This window comes from Odocoileus virginianus, chromosome 17, assembly GCF_023699985.2.
Source record: "Odocoileus virginianus isolate 20LAN1187 ecotype Illinois chromosome 17, Ovbor_1.2, whole genome shotgun sequence".
Classification (NCBI taxonomy): domain Eukaryota; kingdom Metazoa; phylum Chordata; class Mammalia; order Artiodactyla; family Cervidae; genus Odocoileus; species Odocoileus virginianus.
This window is the reverse complement of record NC_069690.1, coordinates 29944395-29956508: the sequence shown is the minus strand read 5'-3', so window position 1 is coordinate 29956508 and position 12114 is coordinate 29944395. Positions and strand designations below refer to the sequence as shown.

The 12114-nt window shown below is 43.2% G+C and overlaps 1 long non-coding RNA gene across 4 annotated transcripts in view; it reads right to left on the bottom strand.

The window, feature by feature from the left end:
- The window catches only part of LOC139039079 (uncharacterized), a 77855-nt gene extending 71321 nt beyond the window's left edge, over positions 1–6534 (bottom strand). For all 4 annotated transcript variants that reach the window (XR_011492239.1, XR_011492242.1, XR_011492240.1 and 1 more), the window contains exon 1: positions 6352–6534. This is a non-coding gene — a long non-coding RNA (uncharacterized lncRNA). The remainder of the gene's footprint in view (positions 1–6351) is intronic.
- Positions 6535–12114: the final 5580 nt, after the last annotated feature.

Below are 12114 nucleotides of genomic sequence, written 5' to 3'. Positions count from 1 at the left end.
CTCCACCTAGAGCTGATCTAAAACTTCCACTGGAATGTCGAACGAACATCTCAAGAGAACTTGTCCTATGCATCTCTCATCTCAATATGGTGCCATGAGTGATTGACCTGCTCAAGCAAAGATACCAAGCCATCCTTAATTCCTCTTCCTCTCTCAACCAACATCTATCTAATCCAGAAGCAGTGACGCCCCCAATTCAAATTTTATCTTAAATTCAACCATAATAAGCCAATCCCACTGCCACAATCCAAGCCAAGTCATCATCATCTCTCATTTAGACAGATGCTCAGGAGGTGCCTTCTTTCCCTTCACAACCCATTTATTCTCTGCACAGCAGCCTGAGTGATCTCTATAGAGTATAAATCATATCATGTTACACCTGTACTTAAAGCTCTTCAGTGGAAACTCCCAACTCCTTTAAAATAATATACAAACTGCCACTATCACCCTCAAAACTTTGAAAGGCTTGACCACCTTAGATTTCACCATGCATGGTTCTTTGCTGTTTACCAGTCACAATGGCCATTTCTTGAACACAATGAGTTTCTTATAGTTGGGTATCTACAAGCTATCTTCTCTCTCTTTGGAACACTTTTCTCTCGAATCTTCTGTTGGCTGGTATCTTCTTATCATTTGGGTCTCAGGTCAATGATAAACTCCACCAAGAGGTCTTCCTTGGCCATCCAATCTGAGTGGCAGCCACTTTCAATCACTATCAGAGCACCCTGTTTTAATTCCATCATAGCAAGCATCACTGTATTGACTCATTTGTGAATTTTGTTTGTTTACATGTCTATTGCTTTTCTCTCTTACTAGGATATAAGCAAGTAAAAAGTTGTCCATTTTGGTTACTTCTCTGTGTCCAATTTCTACTACAGAGATGGACACACAGTATCAGTGTTCTCATCAGATCCTTATCGAATGAACAGGATACGGTATTTAAGATTTATCATACGCATTCAAAATAGTTAAGAAGGAAAAGCCTGTTTTTTTTACACTCCCTCCTTCTTTGAATTCTTATTTTGGTGTACGATTCCTCCTCTTTAACGGTACATTTTAATTACTTTTACCCTCCACCTTATTATGACTGGCTCCTTCAAAGAAACTAAGGCATCCATTTACTCTAAAATGTAAATGACTGATAAAGTTAAATGTGTTAAGGCCTTTGAAGTTGGAACAAAGTATGAAATCAGTGATTTTCAGACCATGACATTCCCAGACCATGTAAGGTGAAGTTCTCAGTCCCTCAATTCATCCAGTTTTTTTTTTTGAGTATTTTTTCATGCTGAGCTTGCCAGAATACCTAGTTGCCTCATATCTTTTTAAGTTAATGTTGATTACAGAAATGATTTTACAGACAAGTATCAATGGGATAGACCCTCGATGATAACCTTTGTAGCCAACTCAGCTGAGGAGTCTGGGATCTTCCTCTGTATCCTTAAAAATGTGTCTACCTGAGTACACACAGCCCTAGTTAGGGGACTAGGAAAAACAGAAGCACAAAGTATGTTAATACTACTTTTGGAGGCCTAGTGAGATTCTAGACTAAACTTTAGGAAGTAGTGGGAGTCAAAGGAAGGAGATATTTTAAACAAACAACTGCAAAGGGCAACTGCTTGGAAACAAAGGACAACAAATAGAATAATCAGATGTGATGCCAAGACACTGAGCCTTGTCGCAAAATGAACAGTAGAAAGTTTTGATGAATGTAGAAACATTGAGATGCATAGATAATCTTGTTAGGGAAAAATGTATCAAGATGGAAGTCGTGGCAGAACCACCAGCCATAAATGTCAAACAAGCAGTCGGGAAACATGAGAGTGGAGTTACATGAAGCTTGAGGCTAGAGATCAGACACTGGGAAACCCCTGGCCACACCTGCTCATGGAAAGCCCCCAAGTGATGTACTTGAGAAATTTCTAGGTCCTGAAACAGGCACAACCAGAAATATCATAACTTGTGCTACAGACACAGAAAATTGTAGTCCCATAAATATGAATCACCAAGTATTTAATGACCTGAGACCCAGACATGAGGCTTGGGTGACATCATGTTCCGAGCAGCAAAATCACCATGGTAACAAACTATTTCTAGGTCCTGGTGTGGCTATTCCAACAGGGTAGATGATAAAAACCTGGGAGTCCCTTTGTTCAACTCTCTTCAGATCCACTAGCTTCAAGTGGGCAGCCAACTGTCACAACTACCCTGGGTGCATACATGCCCATGAAGCACAGAAGGAAGAAACTGAAGCCTCCTGCTCACTAAGACACAGTCTTTCTCTAGGCTGGTTTCCTATCATTTTTGATTCTTAGTAAAGCTGATGCGTAGACATAGAAAGTGTTTCAGTCTCTCATTTCTAAAATACTTAAAATCCAGTGTTTGTGTTCCAGGATTCAAGCCTAAGACACTAAAATTTTATATTAAAAGTAATAAAACACTTTTATACGAAAAGTAAAAAAAAAAACACATAAAATCTTCAGAAAAGAGAGATAAACAATAAACCTACACCCTCAACTTTCTCAAATGGGATTATATTAGAAGGCATGGGCTCCTGCCAGTCAATGAGGTAAAACTGACCCCATTCAAATGGAACCCTAGCTATTTCTGATCTTTTGCTGTCAGGGATTTCAAAACACTGTGTTTAGGTTTCTTCACTTTGGCTTTCTTCTAACTTCACTGCTTATTCTAGTCTGATGACCACCCTAGGAGAATGACCCTCTGATGAGCCAATGACCTGTCCGAGATCATGAAGGAGGCCCCACTGTCTCCTTGAGTCCAAATTTGAGTTTCAGTTGCCTAGACCACCCACCAGTGGAGCTGGAAGTCAGAGTTCATAATCCTGGAGAGAGCTGCCCAGAAACTGCTTCCTGGGAGTGGTTGACTGACACATCCCTCCCTCAGCTTCTGGCAGAGAGTGAAAGATGGGGATCTCACTAAGTTACCATCCTTGTGCCTAGAGTAGGAAGCTACTCCTAGTCGCAGACTAAAGGTCTTGTCCCAGGACTGAGCACATCTTTGAGTGACTGTGGATTGATGAACATTACCCTCTGCCCTGAAAAGAGAATCCCACCCTAATCCCTGGAATCTGGGAAAGTCACCTCATATGGCAAAAAAGACTCTTGAGAGTCCCTTGGACAGAAAGGAGATCAAACCAGTCAATCCTAAAAGAAACTGACCCTGAATATTCATTGGAAGGACTGATGCTGAAGCTGAAGCTCCAGTACTTTGGCCACCTGATGTGAAGAGCTGACTCCCTGAAAGAGACCCTGATGCAGGAAACGATTGAAGGCAAAAGGAGGAGGAGGGCAACAGAGGATGAGATGGTTACATAGCATCACCAACTCAATGGACATTAATTTGAGCAAACTCTGGGAGATTGTGGAGGACAGCGGAGCCTGGCATGCTGTCATCCATGGGGTCGCGGGGAGTTGGACATGACTTAGCCACTGAACAACAACATGGAAGAAAATGGATTTTGCAGATGCTATTAAAGATCTTGATATGACCAGATTATCCTGGATTAAGAGGATTTAGGGGTAGGCCCTAAATGCACTATAAAAGGGGAGCAGAAAGGGATTACAGCACAGAAGAGGGGAACGCATGTGACAACAGAAGCAGAGATGGGAGAGATGTTTCCACAAACCAAGGAACAACCACCACCAACCACCAGCAGCCAGAAGAGATGATAAACAGATTATTCCTTAAAGTCCCTGAGGGAGGTTGGCCCTTCTGACACCTTGATTTCAGCCCAGAGATACTGATTTCAGACTTCCAGCTTCCAAATCAGTGAGAATATAAATGTCTGTTGTTTCAAGATACTAAGTTTGTGGTAATATGTTACTGCAGACAGTGTATTGAATATAGTGAATACAGGTAAAACAGTGATTGAAACAGAAACAAGATGTACCACTTCAAGAAAAAGGCCTTCCCTACCCAAGCACCCAGCAGAACAGACACAAAATTATCCAATACCTGTATGTTATTCAAGGGCAAGGCTATTCAATTCTAGCTATGAAAAGAAATACATGTGTAAGTACCCAATGCTTAATGTACATTATAAGAATTTTTTCCCAAATTTTTGCAAATAGAACATAAATATAATCTTATAAAGATATTTGGTATTTAAGATTTTGACTTTAATATAAACTACCTAAAATAGCCAGTAGTGGTGCAAACTTGAAAAAAGTACTACTTTTCCCCTTATTTTTATGACATGTGTATTGAGAACTACAGAAAGCTCTAAAAAAAAATAAAAATTGACACCATAGGTGATTTCTTTGCCTTGAAATACACAGTTAATTAATTTTTCCTCCACTCTTTGCATGTATAAATATTTTTATTGCACAATAAGGATTGTAAGATCTTCTACAATCTTTTAGTTTAGGGCTTAATAATGTGACATTTTGTGATTATTTTCCTTTCTCCTTAAATTCCCATCTAAAGCATGTTTTCATAACCACATAGAGTTTTTCATCTTTGGATCTTACCATGAGGATTTTAATTTTTACATAATCCCTCCATCGGTCTATTTACATATCTATTTACCTTTGAAAATATGCTTAGAAGTCCATTACACTCTCTTTTAGTATTTTATGGTGTCTGGTCTGTTAGAGTGTTAATCCACCTGGAATTTACTTTAATACATGATTTGGCAGCATGATGTAATCTTTCCTCCCCCAAATGGCTCAGTAGTTATGAGTCAACAAGTTGTGAGATGACTTTTTAATGAAGGACGCTTTCTCCACTAGTTTGACACATACTAACTTCTGATTTATGTTTCTAGGCTTACTCCTGAAAGTGAGTTAGTCGCTCAGTCATGTCCAGCTCTTTGTGACCCTATGGACTATAGCCCGCCAGGCTCCTCTACCCATGGAATTCTCCAGGCAAGAATACTGGAGTGGGTTGCCACTCCCTTCTCCGGGGGATCTGCCCTCCCCAGAGATCGAACCCGGGTCTCCCGCATCGTGAGAAGATTCTTTATTGTCTGAGCCTCCACGGAGGCTTACTCCTGATACTGAATTCTGCTCCACTGGCCACTCTGTGTGTTCCTCATCATAAAAAACTACAGAAACTTTATATGACTGAACAACTCCCTCCTCCTAACTGTTATTTTTCAAAACCATCCCAGTTCTTCTTAGGCATTCAATTCGGTCAAATTCAACATTTTAAATGATAACATTTTAATGAAAAACTACTTTTTAATTGCAGAGGTTCACTTGGCGATGACAAAGCATATTTATAGATCCTGTTATCTCAGAATACGTTTTCTAACCAATTATGAAGGATCTCTTCTTCTTCATCCTCAAATATTTTCCCCCAGCAATAAGCTCCTCTCTCCAGCATAAGTAATTGACCCCTTCCTGGATTATTTTAATCAGCAAATAAACACAATTTACTTTCTATCTTCCTTGGGGAGAAAAAAAATTATCCCAAACTCCACACTCTCATATCTCTCTTTCCTTGCACGTTAAAACCTTTGGGAGTAGACTCTCAGATGTAGAAAACAAACTTTGGCTACCTGGGGATGGAGGGAGGGATAAATTGGGAGATTGGGACTGACATATATGCACTACTATATATAAAACAGATACATAACAAGGACCTCCTATATAGCCCAGAGAACTCTGCTCAGTACTCTGTAATGGCCTATATGGGAAAAGACGCTTTAAAAAGAGTAGATACATGTATACATATAACTGCTTCACTTTGCAGCACATCTGAACTAACTCAACACTGTAAATCAACTAGACTCCAATAATGGAGAAGAAAACAGCAACCCACTCCAGTATTCTTGCCTGGGAAACTCCATGGACAGAGGAGCCTGGCGGGCTACCATCCCTGGGGTCGCAAAGGGTTGGACATGACTTAGCGACTAAACAACAAATACTCCCCTAAAAATTGAAAATAAAATAAAAAAAAAAAACACTTTGGTGAGAGCTGTCTGCAGCCTGCAATGGCTACCACTTATTCACCTCTCATTCACTGTTTAACATACTTAAAAGGAGATTTTTCTCCACGAAATCACTTCGTTAACACCAGAAGTTAACACAACGTTGTAAATCGATTATACTTCAATTTAAAAAGGAAAAAAAAAGTTTTAAAAAAGGTAAAAAACAAAAAACCCTGAGATTCTTCTCACGACGGTCATCCACCATGATTTCTGAAAGGACATCAAAAACCTCCTCATTTCTGACCTCCCAGCAGTAGGCCCCTGGCTGCTAAGAAACGCTCTAGCTCCTGGCTCCTGGTGTCCTACAGCAATGCTCCTCCTCCGACCTCATCACTGGCCAAGCCCATGATCAATTCACGGGAAATAAACATAGAATCTGGGTAATAAAATAAAAGTCTTACCTTTCTTTTCCTCTGTGCGGAGTCTAGTCTCTCTGGCTCACAGCGGGCAGCGGGCAGCGTGCAGCAGAGGCTGGGATCCGGGTCTTCAGTCCAGAGTTCCTGGTGTGAAACAGGCTACACCTGCACCTTAGCTACGGGAGTGGGGCGTGTGCAGAAGCTCCGCCCACAAGCCTCCATCCAAGATGGCGGCCAAGGGCCGTGTGCAGAGACACTCTGCCTGGCCCTGAGATCTCGCCCCAGCTCGCGAGAACCCAGTCGACTCTCCCGGCCTAAAGGCAGAAAGACCCTGGTGGAGAACCGACTCAGGAGGGTCGGTAACAAAATGCTGACACCCTAGATGGGACAGGCTGGTCTTATTCACCTGCCCTCCTCCCTAGGTTCCAGGCCCACCCTGACTCCAGCGGTGAAGATAGCGGAGGTTTGGGGAGCTTCCTCTAATCCCAGAGGACACTGTTACTGAGTGGAATGTTGCTGCCTGGGGCCAAATCCAGAGCAGCTCTACCCAGGAACCTGATGCTGGGGTGTGGAGCACACAGGCCTTAGACGCCAGTCCCCCTTGAGGGGACCACATTGTGGCATATTTGGGGTTGGAGACGGAAATGACATGATTGCCACTGCCTCTGGCTGGCCTTCCCAAGGTGTCAACCCCAGGGACAGAGAGAACCAAGGGCAAGAGGGAGACAGGGCAGCCTCGCCTGCAGTATCGCTAGGAGTGTGGTAGTCTCTACCTCTCTATGCCACACCAGTGCGTTTTGTCCTCTTTGCTCACCTCCAGGGGTCAATGGTAGCATCCTCCATGGTCACTTCTGGTTTGGTGAAGGATGGGACAGCCCGAGAGCTGAGAGGCAAAACTGGGAAAAGGCCCAGGTAATGGGGACACCTGACAAAACGGAATAAGGACTCTTGATCTGAGTTCAGGAAAGGACATGGGGATGCCCAGGGCAGAGGGTCCCAAGGTGGGCACAGACCCATGAGGTAGCCCCACCCAGGCAGTGCTGGTTCCTCAGAAGTGAGCTGGGGGTCCTGGGGGCCCTGGGAGCCCCTCAGAAGGCCAGGAACCCTATGCTTAGGAGGGAAGCCCAGGGAGCTGCTGGCAAGAACAGGAAACACTCATCGGCCAAGGCTCCTGGGCTCTCCTCCCAGGATCAAAAGAGGATCCCAGCTGCCCCAGTGATCAGGTGAGTACCACGGGGAAACCCCCACCCACCCCATACCTTTAGCTCTCACCTGGCAAGGGGTCTGAAAACTTCTCCTTTTCGACCTAAAGGAGGAAAGAGAAGAACTCCCCCCCCCACCCCCATCTGAGAGCAGTGCCACCCCCTATGGGACCAAGCTGGTCAGGAACTACAGAGGGCAACCCTCTCCAGCCAGGATGTTCTGATTGAGGAAGGACGAACTAGCTCAAGCTCCAATGATTACAAACAGGGGGACCCCAGTTACATCAGAGTTCACACCATTTGGACACCTCCTATTTGGGTCTTTTGAGGAATCCATTAACTGTTTGCTGCTGGGTCCAAATTTCCCAAGTGAGAAATCTTCTTTGGGTCTAATCTTACGGCATTTGTGTGACGACAGGTCACTCCAACTGGCCCCCTTGGAAACAAATCTAACATAGAGCATCTAAGGGATGGGGAACCAAGGGTCCACTGAGCTGAAGGGTTGCCCATTAGGGTTCATCAGGAAGAAGCATCTTACCATTCTGTGTGGTACAGCCTGGGCCCCAGACAGGCTGGGAGATGGGAAGGTGGACCTGGCAGTGGGTAGCAAACTTGGGTGACCCACCTCAGCTTCATCCTCATGGAAAGCTGGAGAAGCCACTCCAGAAAGGAACCATTCCATTTGCAGCCTCACTCCTCCTAAAAATGGAAGACAGCCTAAGGGTGTCCTGGGAGTGTCCGGGTCCTGAGCATCTGGGTCTGTAACTATGGCCTAACAGCTGGGCCTCTAGGTGGCAAGTTGAAAGGAAAGGATAATGATCTTTTTGAATAGAATTCAGAATGCAAAGGGGCCTTTGGAGAATTGAAAAAGCCATTAAATCAGGCACTGACCTTCCCAGATGGAGCTAAACCCTGTGACCTTTACATTCAAGAGAGAATGGGATCATCATGACTGTCTTCATATGTGTTAATATATGATCTTTGTCTTTTTCTGACTTACTTCACTCTGTATAATAGGTTCCAGGTTCATCCACTTCACTAGAAAAACTGACTCGAATGCATTCCTTCTTATGGCTGAGTAATATTACATGCCACAGGCCTGGAAAAGATCAGTTTTCATTCCAATCCCAAAGAAAGGTAATGCCAAAGAATGCTCAAACTACCACACAATTGCACTCATCTCACACGCTAGTAAAGTAATGCTCAAAAATCTCCAAGCCAGGCTTCAACAATACATGAACGGTGAACTTCCAGATGTTCAAGCTGGATTTAGAAAAGGCAGAGGAACCAGAGATCAAATTGCCAACATCCTCTGGATCATTGAAAAAGCAAGAGAGTTACAGAAAAACATCTATTTCTGCTTTACTGACTATGCCAAAGCCTTTGACTGTGTGGATCACCACAAGCTGTGGAAAATTCTGAAAGAGATGGGAATACCAGACAACCTGACCTGCCTCCTGAGAAATCTATATGCAGGTCAGGAAGCAACAGTAATGTCCAACTGGACATGGAACAACAGACTGGTTCCAAATAGGAAAAGGAGTACATCAAGGCTGTATGTTGTCACCCTGCTTATCTAACTTATATGCAGAGTAAATAGTGAGAAATGCTGGACTGGATGAAGCACAAGCCAGAATCAAGATTGCTGGGAGAAATATCAATAACCTCAGATATGCAGATGACACCACACTTATGGCAGAAAGCAAAGAAGAACTAAAGAGCCTCTTGATAAAAGTTAGAACTCAACATGGAGCAACAGACTGGTTCCAAATAGGGAAAGGAGTACGTCAAGACTGTATGTTGTCACCCTGCTTATTCAACTTATATGCAGAGTATATCATGTGAAATGCCAGGCTGGATGAAGCACAAGCTGGAATCAAGATTGCCAGGAGAAATATCAATAACCTCAGATATGCACACAGCCACACTTATGACAGAACTTAAGAGAACACACTTAATGGCAGAAACTGAAGAAATACTAAAGAGCCTCTTGATGAAAGTGAAAGAGGAGAGTGAAAAAGTTGGCTTAAAACTCAACATTCAGAAAATTGAGATCATGGCATCTGGTCCCATCACTTCATGGCAAATAGATGGGGAAACAGTGGAAACAGTGGCAGACTTTATTTTTTTGAGCTCCAAAATCACTGCAGATGGTGACTGCAGCCATGAAATTAAAAGACGCTTGCTCCTTGGAAGAAAAGCTATGACCAACCTAGACAGCATATTAAAAAGCAGAGACATTACTTTTCCAACAAAGGTCCATCTAGTCAAAGCTATGGGTTTTCCAGTAGTCGTGTGTGGATGTGAGAGTTGGACTGTAAAGAAAGCTGAGTGCCAAAGAATTGATGCTTTTGAACTGTGATGTTGGAGAAGACGCTTGAGAATCCCTTGGACTGCAAGGAGATCCAACCAGTCTATCCTAAAGGAAATCAGTCCTGACTATTCAGTGGAAGGACTGATGCTGAAGCTGAAACTCCAGTACTTTGGCCACCTGATGTGAAGAACTGACTCATTAGAAAAGACCCTGATCCTGGGAAACATTGAAGGCAGGAGGAGAAGGGGATGACAGAGAGTCAGGTGGTTGGATGGCATCACCGATTCAATGGACGTGAGTCTGAGTAAACTCTGGGAGTTGGTGATGGGCAGGGAGGGAAGCCTGGCATGCTTCAGTCCACGGGGTCGTGAAGAGTTGGATACGATTGAGTGACTGAACTGATATGTATCACAACTTCCTTATCTATTTATCTGCTGATGGACATCTAAGTTGCCTCCATGACCCAGCTATTAGAAATAATACTGCATTGAACATTGGGTACATGTGTCTTTTTTCAATTATGATTTCCTTGGGGTATACCCCATAGTGAGATTGCTGGGTTATATGATAGTTTTATTCCAGAGTTGTTTTTTTTTTTTTTTTAAGAAATCTCCATTTTGTTCTCCATAGCGGCTATCTCAATTTGTATTCCCAAAAGTGCAAGATGATTCCCTTTTCTCTGCATCCTCTCCAGCCTTAATTTAGATTTTTTTGTTGATGGTCATTCTGACCGGTGTGAGATGATACCTCATTGTAGTTTTGATTTGCATTTCTCTAATAATGAGCGATGTTGAGCATCTTTTCACGTATTAGGATTCAGTGGGGGAAGGAAAGAGTGGGATGAACTGAGAGAGCAGCACAGAAACATACACGTTACCATATGTAAAACAAATCGCCAGTGGGAATTTGCTGTATGATGCAGGAAACCCAAAGCTGGTGCTCTGTGACACCCTGGAGGGGTGGGATGGGGAAGGAGGTGGGAGGAGGGTTCAGGAGCGGGGGGCATATGTACACCTTTGGCTGATTCATGATGATGTGTGGCAGAAGCCATCAAATATTTTAAAGTAATTATCCTCTACTTAAAACACACACACACACACACACACAAAAGAGAGAAGGGGAATCGCCCTTGGGTGTTAGCTCAAAAAGTGAGGCCCCTTACTCAGGTGGTTGCTTATTTCCCTAAACAATCACATCGATTGATAAGGAATGGTGTCTGCCTATGGGCAGTAGCAGCTACTACAACCCCACTAAGGAGGCTGGAAAGTGAATGGTTTGCTCAGCTGATAACTATATGGACTCTACTCTGGGTCCAGGCTTTGGTAAGTTCTAAAGGAACAGGATGACTATCCCCAGAAAGTCAGTTCAAGTTCACACTTGAACCCAGTGGCTACCTTAAAAACGTGTGTGTGTGTGTGTTAGTCATTCAGTTGTTTCCAAATCTTTGCAACCCCATGGACTATAGCCCATCAGCAGCTCTGTCCATGGAATTCTCCAGGCAAAAATACTGGAGTGGATAGCCATTCCATTCTCCAGAGGATCTTCCCAGCCCAGGGATCAAACCTGGGTCTCCTGTGCTGCGGGCAGATTATTTATCATCTGGAGCCACAAACTTGTCACATGCTAAATCCTGCTATCCACAGAAATGGATATATATACTAAAATATATATGTCAATGAAAAATTAATTAGTCGATCCAAGAAAGAAACGGAAGATTTTATTCGAGTCACATTTGAGGATTATAACCTGGGGAGAGCATCTCAGAATGCTGAAGAACTGTCCTGCCCATTAGAAATCCAGGCAGTTATAGAAGTTTTTTTGAGATGGAAGGTTGAGCATTAACTGATGTGTTATTGACAGTTCACATGATTCAGATCTGCAAGTACAAAGTGGTTGGTCATCGTAATCCCCTAACAGAAGGAGTGTTATCTTTTAAGTTGAGTTGTTGTTGTGATGAGAATGTTTCTCTTTATGGTTGAGCAGGTGTTTCTGCCAATGAGGGCGGTTTGGTCAATACCTAATGCAGACACAATACACAGTGGGGAGAGGAGAGGCCAAAGGGCAAAGAAAATTTCTTATATTTAAATTATTTTTGTCTTGCCATAAAATATGAATTTATTTCTCATATGCATGCCAAGTCGCTTTGGTTGTGTCTGACTCTTTGCGACCCTATGGACTGAAGTCCACTAGGCTCCTCTGTCCGTGGGATCAAACCTGTGTTTCTTGCATTGGCAGACAGGTTCTTTACGACTTAGTGTCTGTGTGTATGTGTGTGTATACGGGTATATATAC